At 47.4% G+C, this 24,735-nt stretch overlaps 1 long non-coding RNA gene and 1 pseudogene across 1 annotated transcript; one reads left to right on the top strand and one right to left on the bottom strand.

Moving 5' to 3' along the window:
• Nucleotides 1-391: 391 nt before the first annotated feature.
• Nucleotides 392-4,393, bottom strand: LOC141092443 (uncharacterized). The gene is made up of 2 exons (XR_012232796.1): nt 4,086-4,393; nt 392-461 (listed from the first exon to the last, which is right to left on the bottom strand). It is a non-coding gene; the product is annotated as an uncharacterized lncRNA (long non-coding RNA).
• Nucleotides 4,394-7,180: 2,787 nt separating this feature from the next.
• On the top strand, nt 7,181-21,903 carry LOC141092275 (protein SPT2 homolog; annotated as a pseudogene).
• Nucleotides 21,904-24,735: the final 2,832 nt, after the last annotated feature.

Raw genomic sequence — 24,735 nt, 5'->3', positions numbered from 1 at the left:
TGGATGAGAGAGTGCGGAACTTAACAGCATACTGAGCCACCTTGAGAGTTCTTTGGCTTAAGCGATGCAAGGCAGAATCGGTCAAGGTGACACGGCCAAGTTCATCGAAGGTTCTGCGAAAAGTCTCTAGGAAAGATTGAAGATCATTAACCAGCGGGTCTCCTCTCTACCATAACAGGTTTAGCCAGGCGAGAGCTTCTCGTGCTAGATGTGACATAATGAAGCCCACTTTGGCTCGGTCAGAAGCAAACATATGCCCCAGATTATCATATGGCCTACGTACTTGTAGTTGATACAACTCATTGCATACCATTTTAACAGATACTTCTATGGATGAATTCAAAGTAATTGGTGGAAAATTTTGGGATTTTTTCTAATAAAATCTGGAAACTTACTTTGTGAAGACTCTTACTGTTCAAGAAGTAATTCTTCTAGTAGCTAGAGCGCTTCCAACTCTGCCTCTGTAGAAAAAGACACACGTGAAGGAATTTTTGTTTTCATGGAATTTTTTAAGTAAAAGCTTGAATTTTTAATTAGTAGCATTTTGGGGGTACCGAACATTTTGGATCAGTTCACATTTTTCATGTGCTCTATGCTGAGCCTTTACATTAGGATTTCTATCTAAATCTACAAAAAACCTGATTCAGATTAAACCCCATTGAATGATGAATGTATTCATTCTTTAATAAGGTGGCAGAGATACTCCAGACTCCATTTGACCTCTATTTGGCATTGTCCATCTTTTCAGAGGTGCACAATACTGTTGTCGATCTTGACTTACTGCACACTTAAAAAGATGGAGACCGCCAAATCATTGGCAAAAGGGACCCCATCTGCCTAATTAGAGTGAATCTTCTGTTGGGGGTTTAGTCAAAATCACTTTTTTTAATTTGATGGAAGTCAGCATAGATAGCAGTATAAATAAAGATGTTTCAGGGCACTTCATTCGACGGATCTTTAACCCAATATTGAAAAGTGGGTTATATAGCGAAAAAAATATATCACTAATATTGGATCAAATATTTTATTTGCTGTACACAGCAAATAGAAAAATTAAAAAACAAAGACTGTAGAAAGTAAAAACTGATTAAAAAAACACTGCATTTCGGCCTTGTAGGCCTTCATCAGGTATATAATAAAATAGTCAAATAGTGCCCTTGGTTCGTACGTGTACAATGTGGATGATGAGAAAGGAGCAGTCCTCCACTAGGGACTCTGCTGCATTGCACTCTGCATCCATCACTAATTTTTTCGGTGGGACCCATAAAGATTTGGAGAAAGGCATTTCATTAGACATATGTACAGGTGCGTTTTTTGTGAATATGTATTTCAACATACGTCATTGTCTAGATTTTATAGACTTATTATTACTGAGTTAGGTTAAGAAGAAGTGATATTATTAAATCTGTGCACGATATTCTTATCTTGGGGATGAAGATGTAATATATGTATTCTAATTGTTAATTGTCAAACAGCTTGTAAACTTTTCCCAGTGTTGTGCCTCTGTTACGGGCTAGCGGAATGCACCAAATAATAATAAGATGATAATGAAGTGCGTTCGCAACCAGGGGTCCACCGTGCAGAGATGTTAACTCCTGCTGCTCGGTATTGGCGGATGCTATATGGCGGTATAACAGAAGAACACACACGGGTTAACGTCACCCGGTGTGTACTGAGGCAGACTCTGTTACCTCACAGAACCGCAATACCGCAGAATATAAATGCAGCTGCGAACACCACTAAATAGACGCTGGCTACCGTGGTGTGCAGACCAAGTGCACAGTGGCGTACAGGCAAGCCACTACTTGGCGCTCATGCTAGTCTCTGACTCAGCCTCCTACCTGCACTCCCAGTCTAGGCACTAACTGGCAAGGCTGACCAAAACATGTGTATCAAGGATAGGGGTTTCATAATGAGTCATTTACCTGAGACATACATACGTGCATACAACACTCACTCCACATGGTCTATACTAGCACACAGCTGTGCGGCCGTGCGATCCATTTATAACCGCAGCCTTCCGGGACCTTCCTGATGGCCCAATCCGAGCTGCTTGAGGTCCTGAGCATGTGACCTCAGACCTCCAATGAGAATTCGTCCCAAGGGCATGCTCAGTAGGCGGCAAGAAGGACTTACTCCCCAGAGCTGAGCGCTGCTGGCTAGTGCGGGTTGCTATAGCTGAACCAGAGGTGGCAACAGCAACCAATCTGACAGCACTAGCCTGAGTAAGGCGCTGGGATCGTTGTCTCTGCTGAGCAGCTCCCTCTGCGGTCGAGAAGAAGCAGCAAGGGTGCTTCCGACCTTGAGCGTCCTTCTGGAAGAGGACCGCTCCGGCACCTATGGAAGAGGCATCCACTTCCATGATGAAGGGTTTATCTACATCGGGGCAATGTATAATGGGAGAGCTAGCAAAATGGGAATTGATGGAGGAGAAGGCCTTGGAGACCTGTTCTGACCACAACTTGGAATTTGCTCCCTTCTTAGTGGGGGCAACTAAGGGAGCTACCAAGGTGGAGAAGTGGGGAATGAACTGGCGATAGTAATTAACGAACCCCATAAAGTGCTACACCGCTTTGAGGGAGTGGGGTTTTTGCCAATCCATTACCGCCTGCAGCTTGGCAGGATCCATAGCCAAACCCTGGGCAGAAATGATATAGCCCAGGAAAGGCAAGGACTCCTGCTCAAACAGGCACTTCTCCAACTTGGCATAGAGGGCATTTGATAGTGAGAGGTCGGAGACTTTGCAGACTTCTCTTTGATGGGAGTCCATTTCTGGAGAGTAGATGAGAATATCATCCAGATAGACAACCACCGAGGTGGAGAGCATATCCCGAAAGATATCATTTACAAAGTCTTGGAAGACGGCAGGAGCATTACAGAGCCCAAAGGGCATGCCAAGTACTCATAATGGCCATCCCTGGTGTTAAATTCCGTGTTCCATTCATCCCCCTCACGGATGCGAATCAGGTTATAAGCTCCCCCAGATCTCGCTTAGTAAAAACTCTCGCTCCCCGTAGCCTATCAAACAGTTCTGATATCAGGGGCAAGGGGTATTTATTCTTAACAGTGATGGCGTTAAGACCCCTGTAATCAATGCAGGGACGTAGTTCTCCATTCTTCTTTTGGACGAAGAAGAATCCCGCCCCCGCTGGTGACACCGACTTCCTAATGAATCGTCTTGCCAGATTCTCCGTGATGTATTGAGACATGGCCTCTGTCTCCATGAGAAGGGATAGACTCGACCCCGGGGAGGCTCAGCACCAGGCAAGAGGTCAATACGACAGTCATAGGGGCGGTGAGGCGGAATGGTCTCCGCCGCTTCCTTGGAGAACACATCTACATACTGTCAATAGTGTTTGGGAAGAGGGGAAAGATCTGCGGGAACCTCAGTAGAGGCAACCTGAATGCATTCCCTCTGACATCTATCCTCACTGGATTTACTCCATCTCAGAATTCTCCCTGAGGACCACTCTATATGAGGGGAGTGGTAGCATAGCCAGGGGGCCCCCTAAGAGGACCTGATCGATACCCTCTGGCATGATGAGGAGGGATATCGTCTCTTGATGGGATGGAGACACCGAGAGTACCAACGGGGTGGTCTGGTGGGTGATCTGTGAGGATAGTGTTGAGCCGTTCACCACTCTGATGGTGACTGGCTTAGGTAACATGACCTGAGGAATTGCATGCCGTTGGGCGAAGGCAGACAACATAAAATTGCCCTCCGCACCGGAGTCCACGCAAGCCTCCACCGCTAGAGTTATCATGGACCTAACTCAAGCGTCCCCTTAAAGGACAGCTTGGAGGAAAACGCCGCTGTGTCTAGCAGGCCTCCTCCAATAACCACTAGACATGAGCGCTTTCCCGGCCGCTGTGGGCACCTGTTGGCAAGGTGACCAGACTGCTGGCAAAGATGACAGACCATTGATTTGTTTATTAATATGTATTTATGATACTAGGTGGGTTTTCTAGTCATGTTACCTGCATTGAGGTTGATTTTGTCTTTTTGTGGTCTCTTACTGCTTTTGCACCAAACTGATTTCGCCTGCAACCGAGGCGAGGGAGTTTATTGCGGAGGAGGAACTAACCTTTTTTCATTCACTTAGTGTCAGCCTCCAGGCGGCAGTAGCATATACCCCACAGTCCAATGAGTGTCTTGGAGAAAAGGATTTTACGGTGAGTATCACAAAAATCCATGTTTTTTTTTTATTTCTCCACATACGAATAAATTGGACGATGCTCTGGTCCACAACTGAAGAAAGAAAGAAAAATATTCAGTTAATTATGATTATGACAGTGTCAATCATTTTACCAGTTCTTCTTTGTTGTTTTTACTGCAGCTGCAACAATGAAAGAAACAAAAAAAACAATGGAGGTACAGTTGCATATTTTTTCCTGCACCATGCACACTTTTTTGATAAAATGAACAGTGACATTCAAAGCAACAACTCGTCCCGTATAATCAAGCCTTCGTGTGGCCATGTCGATGGCTAGATACCAAGGCCCTTGGAAAAATGGGACCAAAAAAATAAATGGGCCCTGCTAGGAAGGGGTTAAAGAAACGTTATCCCTAAATTCTCATCTCTCGCTGTACGTTTAGTTTCCCTTTTACAGCGGATGCACTTGGTTTCCGTCATTAAGAGGAAACGCAGCTGCAGATTGGAGTTTTATCAGCTGGTTTTCTGTTTGTGGGGTGTCAGTCCCACAGCCCTTATTGGTGGGGGCCGATTTCAAGGATTTATCTTATGCTGATCATGTGCAAGATGGGGGTGTCCATATGGACCATTGCATCTCCAGGGGGCGCTCTGATTATATCACAATTTTAGTTGTAGGAAGTCGATGAGCGGTGGAAGGACTGAGGTTTTCGTGGCCGGTGTTGGGGATTTCACCGTGTGTTATGTGACATCTGAGAAGTGTGTCGTGGGTTAGAAGTGCTGCGTTACTTTCGGGGTGCAATCATTTCTCTATAAAACTCTAAGAAATTCCTGATGATCTTGAGATTTGCTGAACTCGCTGATTTTTTTTTTCTTCCCACCATCTGTTCGGGTATGTTTAGATGACTGTGCTTTTAGTTAACAAGCAATAACCCAACCAATTGTGGCCTAAAGTGCTAGTGCACATTGCCACGTGTTAAGCCGTGATTGCAGAGTGTGCACTGTGCCCGCGCTGATGATAGAACAGGGACAGATGTGTCCCCCATGGAGCAGAATCCACCGCTGTAGCAACCAAACCACCAGTCATGCCGGGGTAGAAATACTCACCTGGTAAACTCCTGAATGAATTTGAGAACATCAACATTTTTTAAAATCTACAGCTTGTCAATTCTTTCAGCGTTTTTGCAGCATTTTTTCACACGTATTTAGTGAATTAAATAATTGTCTGCATGCACTGGTGTCACTTAGGCAGCGCTGCAGCCAATCACTGAGCTCAGTAGCTTGTGCTGTCTACTCAGGCAGAGCAGCTGTTCATTGGCTGCAGCGCTGATGGCAGTAGTATCATTCAGGGAGCAGCCGCAGGGACTCTGTGCAGGACCAGGGGAGGGTGAGTAAAGACATAGAATCCTAGAATATTAGAGATGGAAGGAACCCCCAGGGTCATCATGTCCCACCCTCCTGCTCAATGCAGGATTCTATAAACCATCTCAGACCGATGTCTGTCCAGCCTCTGTGTGAAATCTTCCATTGAAGGAGAACTCACCGTCTTGTGGCAGTCTGTTCCACTTATTGGTCACCCTCACTGTGAATAAGTTTTTTTTTTCTAATATCTAATCTGTATCTTCTCCCTCTTCTCCCTTTCAGTTTCATTCCATTGCTTCTTGTGTTTCCATGTGCAAATGAGAATAAGAATGATCCCTCTACACTGACATCCCTTCAGATATTTGTAGATGCCTATTAAGTCTCCTCTTAGCCTTCATTTTTTCAAGCTAAACATTCTCAGGCCCTTTAACCGTTCCTCGTAGGACATACTTTGCCATCTGCTCACCATCCTGGTAGCTCTTCTCTGAACTTGCTCCAGTTTTTCAATGTCTATATTTAAAATTTGGTGCCCAGAACTTGACACAGTATTCCAGATGAGGTCTGACCAAGGAGGAGTAGAGGGGGATAATGACTTCATGTGATCTAGACTCTATGCTTTTCTTAATACATCCCAGAATTGTATTTGCCTTTTTTTGCTGCTGCATCACACTGTTGACTCATGTGCAGTCTAAGATCTATTAGTATATCCAAGTCTTTTTCACACATGCTGTTGCTTAGTTCTATTCCTCCCATTCTGTAAATGTAATTTTAGTTTTTCTTGCCCAGATGTAGAATCTTGCATTTCTCCCTGAAAAATACCATTCTTTTAGTCGCTGCCCATTGTTCAAGCTTATCTAGATCTTTCTGAATCCTGTCTTTTCTAGTGTAACCTATCCCCTAAATTTGATCAGTTTACCTTAACTTCCCTTATCTAGATAATTTATAAAAATATTGAACACTGAACATTTTCCTATAGGACGTGCAACTATTTATTACCACTCTTTGAGTACGATCACTGAGCCAGTTATGAATCCACCTAACCGGAACCTTGTCAATCCCATATTGGTCATTTTTTTTCAATAAGGATTGTATGAGATACTATGCTTTGGTGAAGTCGAATTAAATATACAATACCGCATTTAAAAAAATAAACTGCAGCCTGGTGCCAAGTTTTCTGAAACTAAAAAACTTCTAAGATTCTGGATTTTAGCATAAATAAGGATATTTAGTCCTTTTGTTACCTTGACAATTATTCCAAGGATTTGTGCAAACCTTTTTCAAGTATTTTTGCAGGGTGCATATATAATTTTTTTTTTTTTTTTTTTGCAACCTTTTGATTGAACAGTGCCTAGTTTGGTGCAGACTCTTATCAGGGGTGACTTGTGCTTTTCTCATTTTATCCTACCAGGTGATGTTCCAAACCTTTTATGTGAGGGGGAGAAACGCTCAAAAGACTGAACATGTATATGAACAGTAAAGCGGTTTTACAATAGAAATGAGTAGGAAGAGTCCATCAAGCGTTTTTGAAGACTTTTGGGATCACAAAAAAAAGAGTAAAAAAACAAATTGCACCCTTAGTATTATTTAGATCTTTGGCTATTAAGGGGTAATATCCACAGCACATTCATTATTACTACAGAACCTGCTTGCTTGATGTCAGTTCATTGCAAGAATCTGCGTCTGCTCCGGAGTTCCTGGAAGTTTGGCAGAATGCGTGCCCATGTGAACGTGGCCCATGTCATGGGCTAGCTGGCTTTGGTGGATTTCATTGTGCTGGTGGGCTGCTTGTGTTAATGCATTTTTTTTCCTCTCCCTTACAGAAAAGATACAGCTTGGCAGTGGGACCTCCCAAAAAAGATCCCAAAGTCAAAGGGGTGCAGTCAGCTGCTGTCCAGGCTTTTCTCCGGCGCAAGGAAGAGGAAATGCGAAAACAAGGTATCATCTTTCAGCTTTATTAGTAAATAAATAAGTAAAACGTCCATTTTCATTGGATTTCTGCCATTTCTCTGCTTCACTGAGCCCTTTGTGCCAGGCATTGTGCTCTCACATATTAGTCTCATTGCACGAGACGTTTACTGATGATATATTGTGTCCGACCTTCTGTAAGACAGACATAACTTGTATAAATTCCCCTCCTTCCAAAAAAATCGCCCATTAATAAGTCATTGAGTTGCCTTTTTTTGTTACGGTCTTTAGTGTTTTTATTTTTCTTCTCTCTGGAAAGACAAGCATCTGTGGATATTGAGATGTTAATGTGTATACAGCTGAGATTCCTTGTGGATTTCTTCCCGCACATGACACTTAGGCTGTGTTCACACACATCGTTTTTTTAGCGGTTTTTACTGTGGTTTTCACTATAAAACCGCTATAAAACTGCAAAAAATAAGCTTCCCAGTCATTTCTATGCATTTTGCACTTTTTGTGCACATTGATGCGTTTTTTTACCGCAAACAAAAACCGCATCGCGGTAAAAAACGCAGCATGCTCATTAATTTTGCGGATTTTTCCGCGGTTTTGGCTTCTTCCATGTGGTTTGAAACCGCTGCGGAAAAAAAAAACGCATCAAAACCGAGCAAAAAACGTGCATAAACCGCCGCGGAAAAATAGGTGCGGTTTTTGAGCAGAAATCTTCTGCGACGTGTGCACTTAGCCTAAGTCATTCAGTTTTAGTGGCAATAGTAGCTGGTCCTATTCACTTGAAAGGGGTGTCTGTGTTGCACTGCCCTAGCTGGTAACAGCGGAGTAGTTGGGGGTTACCTTGTGTCGGACCCTTATTGATCACCTAGCAGATGTATAGGTCATCAGTATGTAAGTCCTGGACAACCCCTGCAAGATGACACTGTATCGAGCGGTCATCGTTTGCATCTAACGTGCATGGCGACCACTAGTGGCAATGCCAATGAAATGGTCAATTTTGTTTTCAAGCATATATATTTTCCAGTTTAGTTAAACTCATTATATTTTGCTCTGTAGAAATGACCGAAAAGAAAAAAAAAAGAGGAACTGTTGGCGAAACGCAAGGAAATGAAACATGACAAAAAAGCAAGAGCAATGGCTTCCAGGACAAAGGACAACTTCAAGGGCTACAATGGGATTCCAATAGAAGATAAACCGAAGAAACGCTCAAAGTCTGACCTGGACCAAAACCACAATGACGAGAACGCTGAGTACTTGACAGAAGAAGAAATGTACGAATACTCCCAGAGTGAGTCCGAGCAGGAGGAGGTGGAAGAATCGCCACCACCGTCGCCGACGCCGCCTTCAAAAAAGCCTAAGTTTTCCAACGTGAAAAGGCCACCACCGCCTGCAGTGGGCATGAACTTTGCTGATTTGTTGCGGCTTGCAGAAAAAAAACAATATGAGCCAGTGGAAATTATAAAACCTGTTAAAAAGGTGGATGAGCGCCCAAGAACTGCCGAAGAAATCAGAGAAATCGAATTCTTGGAAAGGAAGAACCAAAAAACCTCAAAAACCAGTAGCCAAAGTGTAAAAGTTAGCAAAAGCTCTTCAGATAAACATTCCTCTTCTAAGGGAAGCCATTCTGAGGAAAGAAAGGTAAAGAGCAGTGGCTTCAGCTCGAAAAGTAGTCATCATGACAAAGCTCGAAGTGAAGACAGCCGGACCGTAAAAAAACATTCTGATGTTAAGCACAAATCTGAGAAACACTCGTCAGCAAGTAAGCTTTTTTCTAATGGAAGCTCCAAACCTTCATCTTGCAGAGACCCTGGTGGAAAACAGTCTTCATCTTCCCGGCCAGAAACTAATGAAAAACTTCAAGGAAGTTTCCGACCCAGCAGTTCAAGCTCAAGTTCAATGAAGTCTTCTGGAGCTTCTGGGAAGTCATCAGTTGGCCACGGAACAAGTACCATGCGGCCATCTGTAGTATCTAGCTCTTCGAGGCCTTCTGGAGCATCTATTTCTTCTTCTGGACGGCCATCTAGTGGAGCGGTTACACCTTCTTCCCGACCAACAAGTAGCTCCAGTTCCTCCAAGCCTTCTGGCATCTCTGGCTCTGTCCGCCCCTCGGGAAGCTCTTCTTCCAGTTCATCGCGGCCCTCTAGCGGATCTGGGTCAGCCAAACCATCTCGACTGAGCAGCTCTGGACACTCGACGAGCAGCTCTGGTTCAGCATGTTCATCAAGCGTATCTGGATCTAGCCGACAAACCACTGGGAATACTTTGTCAGCTGTTAAGTCTAAAACTACCCCATCGGGCAGAGAAGGATCATCCATGCGACCAAATGGAGGCGCAACGTTAGGTTCTTCAAAACTTAAAGCTCATTCTGGACCTGGAAGGCCAGGAAGTAATTTATCAATGGGATCAGGGTCAAAGCCCAAATGTACTGTGGTATCTGAAACTATTTCCTTTAAAAAACTTTATTCCTAAATCTGGTAATGGACAGGTGAATGGCATGAGACCGGGACAGGTGAATGGCATGAGACCGGGACAGGTGAATGGCATGAGACCGGGACAGGTGAATGGCATGAGACCGGGACAGGTGAATGGCATGAGACCAGGACCCCCACCAGGACAACGACCAATGTCTCGCCCACCAGGTATTCATAGTTGAAACTTGATTTTTTTTTACCAATTATGGACCACTTGTCTCCCCCCACCACCAACCTCCTGAACTCCTCATTCACTCAGATAGTAATAACAGCTGCCTAGTGTGGTCTATGGAGAGGGGAGGGAGGAGGTGTAGGCAGGAGAGAAATGCACAGATTGTGCTGCTGCTTTCTAGTGTTTTATCTAATCCCAGTGCTGGATTCACATGTACACTGCTCAGTACTGTTGTATAATGTCCTCCATGATGCTTCTGAATTTTTGCTATGCAGAGACAGAAGAGCAGTAATCCTTCGTGTCTGTGTGTGCTGTTTATGGGAGACATCACAGCAGCTACTAAAAAATGCAGGAGACAAGTCATATAGTGGCCAGCAATAGTGTTCTTACTCATTACTTACAACAAACTCTCTTATTGTGAACAGTCACCTAAAATGACAGGTACGCTTTAAGGGTATGTGCACACGTTGCATATTCTGCTGCAGATTTTTTTGTGCGGATTTTCCTAAATCCGCAGGTAAAGTGACCTGCGGATTTTCTGCAGTTTTTGTGCGGATTTCACCTGCGTTTTTACACCTGTGGAGTCCTATAATGGAGCAGGTATAAAAACGCTGCAGAATCCGCACAAAGAATTGACATGCTGCGGGGAAAAAAAAACGCTGCGTTTCCACGCCGATTTTTCCGCAGCATGTGCACAGCGTTATTTTACATTGAATAATATGGTACTGTACACAGCAGGAGAATCTGCTGCGGATCCGCAGGGCCAAATCCGCTGCGGATCCGCACCAGAATCTGCCAGGTATGCACAGACCCTAAAGCCATTCTCCAGGATTAGAGAAAGCGCCAGCCCTGACCATGGATTGTGCGTGTTATTGCAGCTCTGTTTCATTCACTTCAATGAGCTGCAATGGCAGACACAGTCTCTGTTCCCAGGGAGGTGCTGTTTTCTGTGGGATCATGGACAACCCTTTTAAAAGATCGAGAATTGTTTTGTTCGTTTTGATTTTTTTTAATTTGCTGAGTGAGTAGTCTATCTGCAGGTCCCCCTCTGCCGCCCATAACCAACGCATACAAGCGAAGAATTGACGACGAAGAGGAGGAGGAGTACGATTCAGAAATGGAAGATTTCATTGATGACGGAGGAGAATCGCAAGACGAGATTTCGAAGCACATCCGCGAGATATTCGGCTATGACAGAACGAGGTAAGCGGGCGCCGTCTGCCCAGGGGTGGAATCCCAGTCTTCAAAGTGAAATTTATCATATAGAATTTGTATCCTCCGGCCTGAAATCGTCAAGATGGCGAGATCTGCGTCTGTTTGTCCTGAGGGTAATTCATTTTGCGCTTCTGTTCCCAGGTATAAAGAAGAGAGCGACTATGCCTTACGTTACATGGAGAGCAACTTCAGAGAACAGCAAAAAGAGGAAGCAAGGAGGTACGTCCGCCTGACACCAGAGAGAATAGCTTTCTGTCCATCTTCAGGGATCGTCTACATCAGCAGCAAGGGCCGGCTGTATTAAACATATCTCCGGTTGTTTAGCCAAAGTGGTCCATCACATGAGCGAGAGCAAAGGACGTCACTATGGGCCCACAGCCCAGAAGGCACCTTCCTATATGCGGTTATAAGCTCCCCAGTGGGCACATCTGTGGGGAGGAGGACCCCCATACAGTGATTGGGCTGGAACCAGGGGGACCGCCATCAGGGTTGTTGAAGAAACCACATCAGGGGGATTATAAAGGGAGACATGCGACTGAAGTAGTCAGGGCAACAGGGGGCGGGGCGAGGGTAAAAGGAGCAGGGGACGCGCGGAGGTGGCAGTTGAAGGGGAGCCTGACAGGAAGGAGAAAGCCGTGCGGCAGAGAGAGGTCTGGGGCAACTGACGTTGTGGACAAGAGAGACAGACAGGAGACTGTAAAAGGGAAATTTGAGACTGACCGAAGGTTGACGCGTAAGAGACTCTCCCCGGGAGTTTCCCCCCACAAAGATTCAGATAAAGTGACGGCCGCTGATTCCCTCCGTGGTGTGACAGGACCGGGATCTCAGGCGACCGCTGCGACGACACAGCAATCCGGTACAGTGGCCAGGATACTGCCCCCCTGTCTTCTCCCACAGCTGCGGCCCCGTCATCACCGACCTCAGGGGACGTCACCTCGCTATAGGCGTCCGCAGAGCCCCGTCCCGGTTACTGAGGGGACACTGAGCAGAATTTGTTAACGTTTTATGTCTTTTCTAAAAACTGCGTCATGACCTGGCTGGGGAACGAGCGCCTCTAAACGGACGCCTGGGAGATTAACCCCCTGAACGGTCTTTTCAGGGCCTGTTGTGCCCCACCGTGCCAGCTTCTTCAGGGCCCGCTGTGCCCCACCGACCCCATTTCTTCAGGGCCTGTTGTGCCCCACCGTGCCAGCTTCTTCAGGGCCCGTTGTGCCCCACCGAACCCATCTCTTCAGGGCCCGTTGCGCCCCACCGTCCAGTTTCTTCAGGGCCTGTTGCGCCCCATCGTTCCAGTTTCTTCAGGGCCTGTTGCGCCCCATCGTTCCAGTTTCTTCAGGGCCTGTTGCGCCCCATCGTTCCAGTTTCTTCAGGGCCTGTTGTGCCCCATCGTTCCGGTTACTACAGGGCCCGTAGCGCCCCACCGTCCAGTTTCTTAAGGACCTGCTGCGCCCCATCGTTCTGGTCTCTTTGGGGCTGGACAAGCACAAGTCCTTCCGGGAAGTCGTGGATTACAAGGCAGCCACATCTGCAACCCCTGAGTGGTCGTGAACTCGAGCGACGCCCGGAAGGCTAAGTGTATTATAGAGAAAATAAGGACCCTTTTTGTTTTTTTTATGTTGTTTTACGAGTCCCTGCGAGGACAAATAAGTGTTTCCTCTTTTGTCTGATTTAAGCAGTTTTAGCCCTTGCGGCTTTAAAACTTATAAAAGTTTATTTCACCCCACATTCAGTCTCGTGTCTCGTCACTGCATCCTGTGAGCCTGCTCGAACCCTACACTTGGCGTAGTTGGCAGGATGCAGTCTCCGAGCGCGGACAGTGGTAGCCCCGAACATGGGGCAGCTGTAAGCTCTGTAAATAATGAGGGTCCCCGTACCAGCATTTCATTGGGGGCCATGTTGAACAACCTGCCTAGATTCTCTGGCTCAAATACTATGCTATGGAGCTGGACAGAGCAGATGAGGGGGCTTTTTTGGATGCACCCAATGACCCCTGACCTGGAAGCTGAAGTGGCACTCATGGCCCTAGACGGGGAGGTGCGGAGGTCAGTGATGTTGAAACCTCCAGGGCACCGCAACACTTTTGAAAAGGTGTTGCAGATAGTGGAACAGACCCACGGGGATCCCACTAATGTGGGAGAGTTAAGGACCCGACTGTTTAGCCGGATGCAGGCAGAGGGGGAGACAATTACTCAGTATATGAATGTACTCCAAGAGTTGCATACGGCTATTGAAAGAAAAGATGGGGTAGGGGTAGGACCTGTTGACATAACCCTACGTGACCTACTGGTGACTGGACTGCGAGATCCACTGATTAAGCAGGCTTTAAGGGAACGGATCAGAATGAATCCCCAAATCGACTTTTCAGAAGTGGGAAGTCAGGCACGGGTTCAGGAGCAAGAGCAGGGGATGGCGGTCCCCGTGGGGAAGGTCCGAGGTGTGGAGGCCTCCTCGAACACAGTTGAGGAACCTCAATGGGTGGAGGAGATGAAGCGTGAATTGAAAAATATAAAGAGCGAGTTGGCTGAAGTAAAGAGAAGAACCGAACCGGAGACTGGACGACCCAGTGCTAATTCCGGTCCCTGGGGGTCACGCTCTCCGCGAGGTGGTCAATCTCTACCGGCCCGGTGTTATGAGTGTGGAGAACCAGGCCACTTCGCCCGAGAGTGTCCGCGGCGTGGGAGATACCCACCCCGGCGGCCATTAAACTAAAGGGCTCCGGGCTGGGGGGACGCCGCTCGGAGCCGAAAACCACAACTAGGGGTGGTGGAAGTCCCGAAGATTTGGTAGCAAAGTGTCCTGAAGTTTGGGCAGAAGTAGAGGGCCGGGCCGTCCGGTGTCTGGTGGACACGGGGTCACAAGTAACCACTATGGCCGCAGCGTACTTTCAACAAAACTTTCCGGAGGCAGCAAGGCCTCAGTGGGGGACCATGATTAGACTAGTAGCCGCCAACCAACTGCCGGTTCCGGTTGCCGGGGTAGTGTGGGTGCAGGTGACGTTGTGCGGTAAACCCCTCGGCCGCAGAGGGGTGGTGCTGACTCAAGGAGAAGCTGATCAACGACACCCCGTCACCCTAGGCATGAATATTTTAAAAGAGTTTGGTAACCTGTTGCTTAATGATCCCACACAAAGGACACTGAAGCAGTGGGGTTCTCGCACAGCTCAGGGACAGGTATTCCAGCAGCTGGTATGAGGTGCGTGGGTGCATCGGGACTGCCAGGAGGGTGAGGCTCTGGGCAAGGTCATCGCGACAGCGGCACCCCTGCTTGTGCTGCCTCCTGGACAGACAGTGGTGGCCCTGCCAATTCGGGCCCCGATACCTTTGGAAGGCGTAGAGGTGCAGGTGGAGCCGTGTCACTCAGAGCACTTACCTCCTGGCATACTGGTGGCCCGTTCCCTCGCTACGGTGCGAAAAGGAACCGCCCTGGTCCGCTGCGTAAACCTTGAAGACCGAGATATCATTCTGAAAGCACGGACTGTACTGGCCAAACTAGTAAAGCCTCTAGAAGAAGTGCTGCCCGCTGCTGCGGTTCAATTACGAGTACACCCCGAGGATCCTGGGGAGGTAACAATACGAACCCTACAGGCCCACGAAGTCTCGACACAAGAGAAGGGCCGAAATATTTTGGAGCAGATGCGGGCCGAGCTTTCTGGACTAACTGCGGCCCAACTTTCACAAGTAAAAGCATTGCTGGGACAGTACCATGAAGTATTTGCTAGTCATGAGGACGACTTTGGGTGTACCACCGCCATCACTCATGAGATCCCCACAGCAGGAGCGGCCCCTATCCGAGAACGATATCGACAGATCCCGCCACAACTCTATCAGGAGGTGAAAACTTTGCTGGCTCAGATGCTACAAAAAGGGGTGATACGGGAAAGTCAAAGCCCTTGGGCGGCCCCCATCGTGTTGGTCCGGAAGAAAGATGGTACACTACGATTCTGTGTGGATTATCGTAAATTGAATGCTTGCACTATTAAAGACTCATACCCACTGCCCCGCATAGAAGAATCTCTGTCTGCATTGGGTAAAGCAACATATTTTTCGACCCTGGACTTGGCCAGTGGGTACTGGCAGGTGCCTATGTCAGAAGAGGACAGAGCTAAGACGGCGTTCATAGTGCCCATGGGACTGTTTGAGTTTAATCGAATGCCATTCGGGCTGGCCAACGCCCCCGGGACATTTCAGCGATTGATGGAGCGATGTCTAGGGGATCTCAATTTTGAGGCCACGTTGATCTACCTGGACGACATCATCATCTATGCCGCCTCCTTCGAGGACCACCTGAAGCGGTTGGGACAGGTACTCAGCCGGCTGCAAAAGTACGGGTTGAAGGTGAAGCCTCAGAAATGTCACCTATTTCGCTCTCAGATTGAGTATCTGGGTCATGTCGTTTCGGCAGAAGGTGTGAGGCCATCCCGGGAGAAGATTGCTGCTATCCAGGAATGGCCTACCCCCGAGACGGTGAAAGACGTGCGGGCCTTTCTGGGGTTAGCTGGATATTACCGTCGTTTCGTAAAGAATTTTGCATGTCGAGCTCAAGCCCTGCTTGACCTGCTGAAGGGGGCTCCCGCTGGGGCCAATGGGCGAAAAATCCAGTGGCAACACCCTCAGGAAGAGGCCTTCCGAGATCTCAAGGCTGCACTCTCGGATGCCCCAGTGTTGGCTTATGCGGATTTTTCTCAGCCGTTCATCCTGCACACTGACGGGAGTCTTCACGGGCTAGGAGCTGTGTTGCCACAAGTTCAGGATGGCCGGGAAAGGGTGATCGCATATGGAAGCCGTTCACTCCATGACTCCGAGCGTAACCCTGACAATTACAGCTCTTTTAAGCTCGAGCTCCTCGCAGTGGTGTGGGCTATGACGGAGAGATTCGCAGAGTACCTAGCGGGCTCCGAGGTGGTAGTGCGAACTGACAATAACCCACTGGCTCATTTGGAAAACGCCAAGTTGGGGGCTTTGGAGCAGCGATGGGTGGCCCGAATGGCGAAGTACAATTACAAGATTATTTACAAAAGAGGGGCCGAGAATGTTCATGCAGATGCTCTCTCTAGGATTCGACATACAACTCCTGGACAGAATCGAGACGAAGAATTAGAAGGAGAGGAAATACCGTTCGCTCTTACCGCTGCTGTGCTCACCAATGTTGATGCAAAAGTATCTTCCCCAGAGGCCCACAGGGGCATCCTGGAACAATCTCGTAATAAGTGGATACAACAGCAACAAGAAGATGAAGAAGTTGGACTTCTCCGGACATGGGTCGCCGCTGGTCAATTACCCACTGATACTCAACGACAAGCTTTGACCCAAGACCTGTCGCTGATGCTGCGACAATGGGAGAGACTGATTATCCGAAGGGGATTACTGTACCGTAAGATCACTTCGCAAACAACCTCAACGACTGTTTGGCAGGTGGTTACGCCTGGAGCTCAACTACACGAACTGGCTCGAGAGGCTCACGAAAAAGGGGCCCACTTTGGAGTCAAAAAGACTTTGCAATGGTTACAACAGAAAGTTTATCACCCACGCTTGTCGGCTGTTGTGGACGAAGTTTGCCGTACTTGCCGCTTATGTGAATTGGCCAAACCGCCTGCTCAGAGGGCCGCAACACAGACGATTGTGACTTCAGAACCCTTGGAGCTCCTGACGGTGGATTATCTGCACATTGGTCCCGCATTCCAGGGATACGAACACTGCCTCGTCATGGTGGATCATTTCACTAAATTCGCTGTGGTCACCCCTACTTGAGACCAGACCGCGGAGTCAGCCGCCTCCGCAATTTGCAGAAATTTTATACAAGTGTACGGCTGTCCTCAACGCATACATTCCGACCAGGGAGCATGTTTTTTGGGGAAAGTTATGGAGGAACTACATCATCTTTATGGGATTGATAAATCCCGGACCACACCATATCACCCGCAAGGGAATGGGGCTTGTGAGCGATTTAATCGGACATTGATTCAAATGCTACGCACTCTGGAGAGTGACAAGAAAGCTCGTTGGCCTGAATATGTTTCTGAATTAGTGTGGGTTTATAATAATCGGGTACATCGAGTAACGGGCTATACTCCTTATTTCCTGCTGTTCGGACGAGAGGGTAAAGGGATCACGGAGGTAGAGTTGGACCCCGAAGAGCCTCGGCCCTGGACCGGAGTGTCGTCTTCGGTCCGAAATCATCGCCACAGGTTGCAAACTCTTCACCGAATTGTACATACCAAACTTCAAGACTGGGAACACCCCGGGAAGAATACAACCTCCCCTCCCCATCTCCAAAGCGGGGACCGTGTGCTTGTACTAGATCAACGTCCCCAGAATAAACTGGAGTCACGTTGGGAAGAGAGTCCTTATCGGGTACTACGCCGTATCCATTCAGAAGGACCTGTGTACGAAATACAGCCCGAGCAGGATGAAACACTGCCCACTCGCATTGTGCATCGTAATATGTTACGCCTGTGTATTTCTTCCGACCCGAAGCAACTGGAACCCGTCCCGAAGGCATCCGAACCGGAGTCCATATGCTGGGACTCAGACGACGAGGATTTCCCTCCAGTTCCCAAGGGCCCTCCACCCAATAATGAGCCAGTTGACACAATTAACCCACCGGCATCTTGCAGCTCACCGACGCCCACCACCCCAGAAGATTCCACCCCAGTCGAACTTAGACGCTCCGAGCGGACAACAGCCGGCAAACCCCCCGAACGGTATGAACAAGACCAGTTCGTATGGCAACAAATATTGACACCTTTACAGACCAATCTTAATAGACTAACACCCTCGCCCGAGGACTGGCGAGCTTACAGGGTGGGGGAATGTGGGGAGGAGGACCCCCATACAGTGATTGGGCTGGAACCAGGGGGACCGCCATCAGGGTTGTTGAAGAAACCACATCAGGGGGATTATAAAGGGAGACATGCGACTGAAGTAGTCAGGGCAACAGGGGGCGGGGCGAGGGTAAAAGGAGCAGGGGACGCGCGGAGGTGGCAGTTGAAGGGGAGCCTGACAGGAAGGAGAGAGCCGTGCAGCAGAGAGAGGTCTGGGGCAACTGACGTTGTGGACAAGAGAGACAGACAGGAGACTGTAAAAGGGAAATTTGAGACTGACCGAAGGTTGACGCGTAAGAGACTCTCCCCGGGAGTTTCCCCCCACAAAGATTCAGATAAAGTGACGGCCGCTGATTCCCTCCGTGGTGTGACAGGACCGGGATCTCAGGCGACCGCTGCGACGACACAGCAATCCGGTACAGTGGCCAGGATACTGCCCCCCTGTCTTCTCCCACAGCTGCGGCCCCGTCATCACCGACCTCAGGGGACGTCACCTCGCTATAGGCGTCCGCAGAGCCCCGTCCCGGTTACTGAGGGGACACTGAGCAGAATTTGTTAACGTTTTATGTCTTTTCTAAAAACTGCGTCATGACCTGGCTGGGGAACGAGCGCCTCTAAACGGACGCCTGGGAGATTGACCCCCTGAACGGTCTTTTCAGGGCCTGTTGTGCCCCACCGTGCCAGCTTCTTCAGGGCCCGCTGTGCCCCACCGACCCCATTTCTTCAGGGCCTGTTGTGCCCCACCGTGCCAGCTTCTTCAGGGCCCGTTGTGCCCCACCGAACCCATCTCTTCAGGGCCCGTTGCGCCCCACCGTCCAGTTTCTTCAGGGCCTGTTGCGCCCCATCGTTCCAGTTTCTTCAGGGCCTGTTGCGCCCCATCGTTCTAGTTTCTTCAGGGCCTGTTGCGCCCCATCGTTCCAGTTTCTTCAGGGCCTGTTGCGCCCCATCGTTCCGGTTACTACAGGGCCCGTAGCGCCCCACCGTCCAGTTTCTTAAGGACCTGCTGCGCCCCATCGTTCTGGTCTCTTCGGGGCTGGACAAGCACAAGTCCTTCCGGGAAGTCGTGGATTACAAGGCAGCCACATCTACAACCCCTGAGTGGTCGTGAACTCGAGCGATGCCCGGAAGGCTAAGTGTATTATAGAGAAAATAAGGACCCTTTTTGTTTTTTTTATGTTGTTTTACGAGTCCCTGCGAGGACAAATAAGTGTTTCCTCTTTTGTCTGATTTAAGCAGTTTTAGCCCTTGCGGCTTTAAAACTTATAAAAGTTTATTTCACCCCACATTCAGTCTCGTGTCTCGTCACTGCATCCTGTGAGCCTGCTCGAACCCTACACATCGTCAGCCAGCAATGTTGTTACCGAATTGCAAAAAGGCTATACTAAGACATATATTACCGCCATACCCTATCATATTTCCCCTCCCTCCTCACTTCTCCAGCACCATCCTTATTACCCTGCTGCTCTATAATTCTGGGCCTGTTGTGCCCAATTTTCCCCTATTACTGTGTATGCTCCGTGTCGCTGTGCACCCAAATAATGTACTTTGGCTATGTTATCATTACTACAATTCCCTCCAAAAAATATTGCCACACAGGCAACATCCTGAAAATAAACTGCAATGGTGCACCATGCTGTAAAAGTATATAATATAATATATATGCACCTACAAGATGGTGGTAGGTAAAGGAACCTATGCCTCTACCTCAGGTTTCAACGCCCAGGGCCTGTCTCATTTGCTAGTTGCACTGTTATGTTTAAAGCACTTGACCAGGCTTGGGGTTAAAGGGAATCTGTCACCTATCTTTTCGCATATGAGATGCGGCTACCACCATCAGGGGCTTATCTACAGCATTCTGTAATGCTGTAGATAAGCCCCCTATGTAACCTGAAAGATAAGAAAAACAAGTTATATTATACTCTCCCGGGGGGTCTGGTCCGGTGCCGTCCAGGTCTGATGGATGTCTCGGTCCGGTCCGGCGCCTCCCATCTTCTAGGAATGACATCCTCTTCTTTCCTTTCCGGCGCAGGCACACTGCTCTGCCCTGTTGAGGGCAGAGTAGAGTACTGCAGTGCGCAGGCGCCGGGAAAGGTCAGAGAGGTCCGGTGCCTGCGCACTGCAGTACTCTGCGCCTGCATCGGAGTCGCAACGGGAAGCAAAGAAGAGGACGTCATCGCTAGAAGATGGGAGGCGCCGGACCCGGACAGCACCGGGCCAGACCCCCCGGTGAGTATAATATAACTTGTTTTTCTTATCTTTCAGGTTATATCGGAGGCTTATCTACAGCAGTCTGTAATGCTGTAGATAAGCCCCTGATGGCGGTGGCTGCAGGTTATATGTGAAAAAATAGGTGACAGATTCCCTTTAAAGGCTTCAGTCCTTTATGTGACTGCACACTTGTGAATTGGCACCATGTGCAGTATGCGCACTGTCAGGATTCTGTGGCCCCCGGAAGCGTGACTGCAAGCATGCAACTTGCATACATGTGGTGATGTGCCGGACGCGCGTAATACAAGTGGATAGAGCGAGGCTGCACACGTCTAGTCTGAATGTGGTCGGAATTATGCAAATCACATAGTTACGGTCACTTGATCTCCTGTTCGATGCACCGGAGAATCCTGACAGTGCGCATAGTGAGGACTCACAAGTCTGCATAGAGTGACTGCAGATCTGAGCCACAGGCCTGCACAGCCTCTTTAATTCTCTAGATGCCATGGTTAATGGAAACCACAGCATTTAAAGAGTTTTAAAAGAAAGGGTGGTGCCTAGCAAAGACCCTCTGCCCCATTAGACCTATTGGGTAACAATTCACAATGATCTGCCAATAATCACTCTCGGAATCGCTGAGCTGATGGATTTTCCCCAAATGTGTGGAAAGACCGCAGCCGACGGGTCTGCGCTTTTGCAGAGCTAGTCTCTAATAATAATAATCTTTATTTTTATATAGCGCTAACAAATTCCGCAGCGCTTTACAGTTTGCACACATTATCATCACTGTCCCGATGGGGCTCACAATCTAAATTATTTTGTGTTTTGTTTTTTTTCCTCCTCAGTTTGCGGTTAGGCATACAAGAGGACCTGGAAGAGTTGAGACGCGAAGAGGAAGAAGAGAAGAGAAAAGCAAGTCTAGAAAAAGCCAAGAAAAAGATGAAAACACGATAGCGCTCGCTTCATCCAACACAGACTTTTCAACCTCGGCTCACTACAGTGCAGTTCTCAGCACTACCACCAGGTGGAGACTGTAACCTGACCATAAGAGAGGCTATATAGGCTTATAGCAAAATCAAAAATACATTTATATATGGAGAATTAACGATCATTTTAAAAATCTAGATATGAACTCCTGGAATATTTTAGTTGTCAGTTTTTCAACTTTTTTGCTACAATGTTGCAGGTCAGAACCGGATCTACCTGATACCCGGGACTCTGTGAAGAGATCGGTTTCCATTTTATTTTATGAGTATATTAAGTGTGGGAATATGGGTCTTGTTCTGAGAACAGGCCATCAATAAATTATTTGTATCATAAGAGGATTTATGGAATTGTCCACTCGCCATATTCTGAATTTTTTTTCTTTTTTGTCAATGGATATCGGCATCCTGCAGCTCTCTGCTGGTTACGATGTGTATGTGTGTCTTATATGGAAGGTTATTTTCTACCAGGGTGGTTTACAATCCTTAAGTGCACTTACCACATGTTACTGGGTTTGCGACAAACCTCCACTGTTTAAGCAGTCACTAATCCTGAGCTATAACCTGATGGAATACAAAATGATAATAAAACTATGTGCAGAGATTTCTGTTTAGTAACGTGTTATGTTCATCAGTAAGAAACACCAAAAGGGACTGTCCACCGTCTTCACGACCATTCTACAACATGAAGAGGTTTTTTGTTTTTTTTTTTTTAGGTTTTCAGCGTGCACCGCTGCTCTGCCTCCCTGGGTTTTTTTTTTTTAAATCTCTGTGGGGTAGGTGCACTCCTGATTGATCGATCAGACCAGCGACCTGAGCGCCGCACTTTCCCATGCTAGTAGTGGAGACCGCTTTCCCTCTGCAGCGTCGGAGGAGCACAGGGGGACTGAAGCTTGTCATGTCCAGGTAAATTGCTTGTTTTTACAAACTGTTTGCAATTTAACAGGGTAAGAACCAAAGGATAACTCATTATAAACAGGGCTGAATGAATGCTAAATACATTACTTATCCTGTATTATACTCCAGAGCTGCACTCACTATTCTGCTGGTGCAGACACTGTGTACATACATTACATTACTGATCCTGAGTTACATCCTGTATTATACTCCAGAGCTGCACTCACTATTCTGCTGGTGCAGTCACTGTGTACATACATTACATTACTGATCCTGAATTACATCCTGTATTATACTCCAGAGCTGCACTCACTATTCTGCTGGTGCAGGCACTGTGTACATACATTACATTACTGATCCTGAGTTACATCCTATATTATACTCCAGAGCTGCACTCACTATTCTGCTGGTGCAGTCACTGTGTACATACATTACTGATCCTGAGTTACATCCTGTAGCTCTTTTTTATTATAAAAGTATCAAAACACAATACATAACAGACTACATAATACAAAACACAATACATAGCAGACAAACAATGCTCCCGATGTAAATATTTGTGCAAACCTCGCAATTTTACCTGATCCCCCAGGCTTTCCAGCCTAGATGGCCCCAGCAGGATCCCTCCACCCCTATACAACTTGAAATAAAGAAACCCCTATGTAACACATTCATCCCCTACGCACACACTTTCACACTCCATTCGCGCTTTGCACCCATACCTATATACAAGTAATAAACAAAAAAAAACCATATTCCGGCCCTTCTGCCTTAAAAAAAAAAACCATAGCCACTTATACTGGCAAAACCCCAGCACCAGCCTAACACCTCTACGAAATTTTTTTTTTTTTTCTTTTAAATTTTAATAATTTTTTTTTTTTTTTTTTTTTATTTATCATCCCCCCACCACACCCAAGGTCCAAAAGTCCATGGCCCATTACACGAAACACACAAGGTCCATCAATGTTCATGGCCTATCACATCTATCTCTTGGCAAAAACAGTTTATGCTCCAAGAGGAAAACCCTCACCCGGCTCCACCCAAAACCTATGCTATTTACCACGTGGTCCATTCTTCTTTTCCTTTCCACGATTTGTCCATCCACTTTCCCTTCGGATAAAGGTCCTCTTTTCCCATTCTCACCCCCCATTCACCCCCCTCCCAACCTCACTACACCCTCCCATGCACTCCTAACTAAAACAAAAGAAAGTATGTATAATACACAAAAATACAAATATACAATATACACTCACTGGCCACTTTATTAGGTACACCATGCTAGTAAGGGGTTGGACCCCCTTTTGCCTTCAGAACTGCCTCAATTCTTCGTGGCAGAGATTCAACAAGGTGCTGGAAGCATTCCTCAGAGATTTTGGACCATATTGACATGATGGCATCACACAGTTGGCGCAGATTTGTCGGCTGCACATCCCTGATGCGAATCTCCCGTTCCACCACATCCCAAAGATGCTCTATTGGATTGAGATCTGGTGACTGAGGAGGCCATTTGAGTACAGTAAACTCATTGTCATGTTCAAGAAACCAATCTGAGATGATTCGAGCTTTATGACATGGCGCATTATCCTGCTGAAAGTAGCCATCAGATGTTGGGTACATTGTGGTCATAAAGGGATGGACATGGTCAGCAACAATACTCAGGTAGGCTGTGGCATTGCAACGATGCTCAATTGGTACCAAGGGGCCCAAAGAGTGCCCAGAAAAAATTCCCCACACCATGACACCACCACCACCAGCCTGAACCGTTGATACAAGGCAGGATGGATCCATGCTTTCATGTTGTTTACGCCAAATTCTGACCCTACCATCCGAATGTCGCAGCAGAAATCGAGACTCATCAGACCAGGCAACGTTTTTCCAATCTTCTACTGTCCAATTTCGATGAGCTTGTGCAAATTGTAGCATCAGTTTCCTGTTCTTAGCTGAGAGGAGTGGTACCCAGTGTGGTCTTCTGCTGCTGTAGCCCATCTGCCTCAAAGTTCGACGCACTGTGCGTTCAGAGATGCTCTTCTGCCTACCTTGGTTGTAACGGGTGGCAATTTGAGTCACTGTTGCCTTTCTATCAGCTCGAACCAGTCTGCCCATTCTCCTCTGACCTCTGGCATCAACATGGCATTTCCGGCCACAGAACTGCCGCTCACTGGATTTTTCTTCTTTTTCGGACCATTCTCTGTAAACCCTAGAGATGGTTGTGCGTGAAAATCCCAGTAGATCAGCAGTTTCTGAAATTCTCAGACCAGCCCTTCTGGCACCAACAATCATGCCACGTTCAAAGGCACTCAAATCACCTTTCTTCCCCATACTGATGCTCGGTTTGAACTGCAGGAGATTGTCTTGACCATGTCTACATGCCTAAATGCACTGAGTTGCCGCCATGTGATTGGCTGATTAGAAATTAAGTCTTAACACACAGTTGGACAGGTGTACCTAATAAAGTGGCCAGTGAGTGTATATCTACATATACACCACATAACATTATTACCATATTTGTTTTGGCTTGCCACCACACACTTTCCTTTGC

Source organism: Dendrobates tinctorius, unplaced genomic scaffold (assembly GCF_039654945.1).
Source record: "Dendrobates tinctorius isolate UK_male_01 unplaced genomic scaffold, ASM3965494v1 ptg000059l, whole genome shotgun sequence".
NCBI lineage: Eukaryota > Metazoa > Chordata > Amphibia > Anura > Dendrobatidae > Dendrobates > Dendrobates tinctorius.
This window is presented reverse-complemented; position numbering and strand designations above follow the sequence as displayed.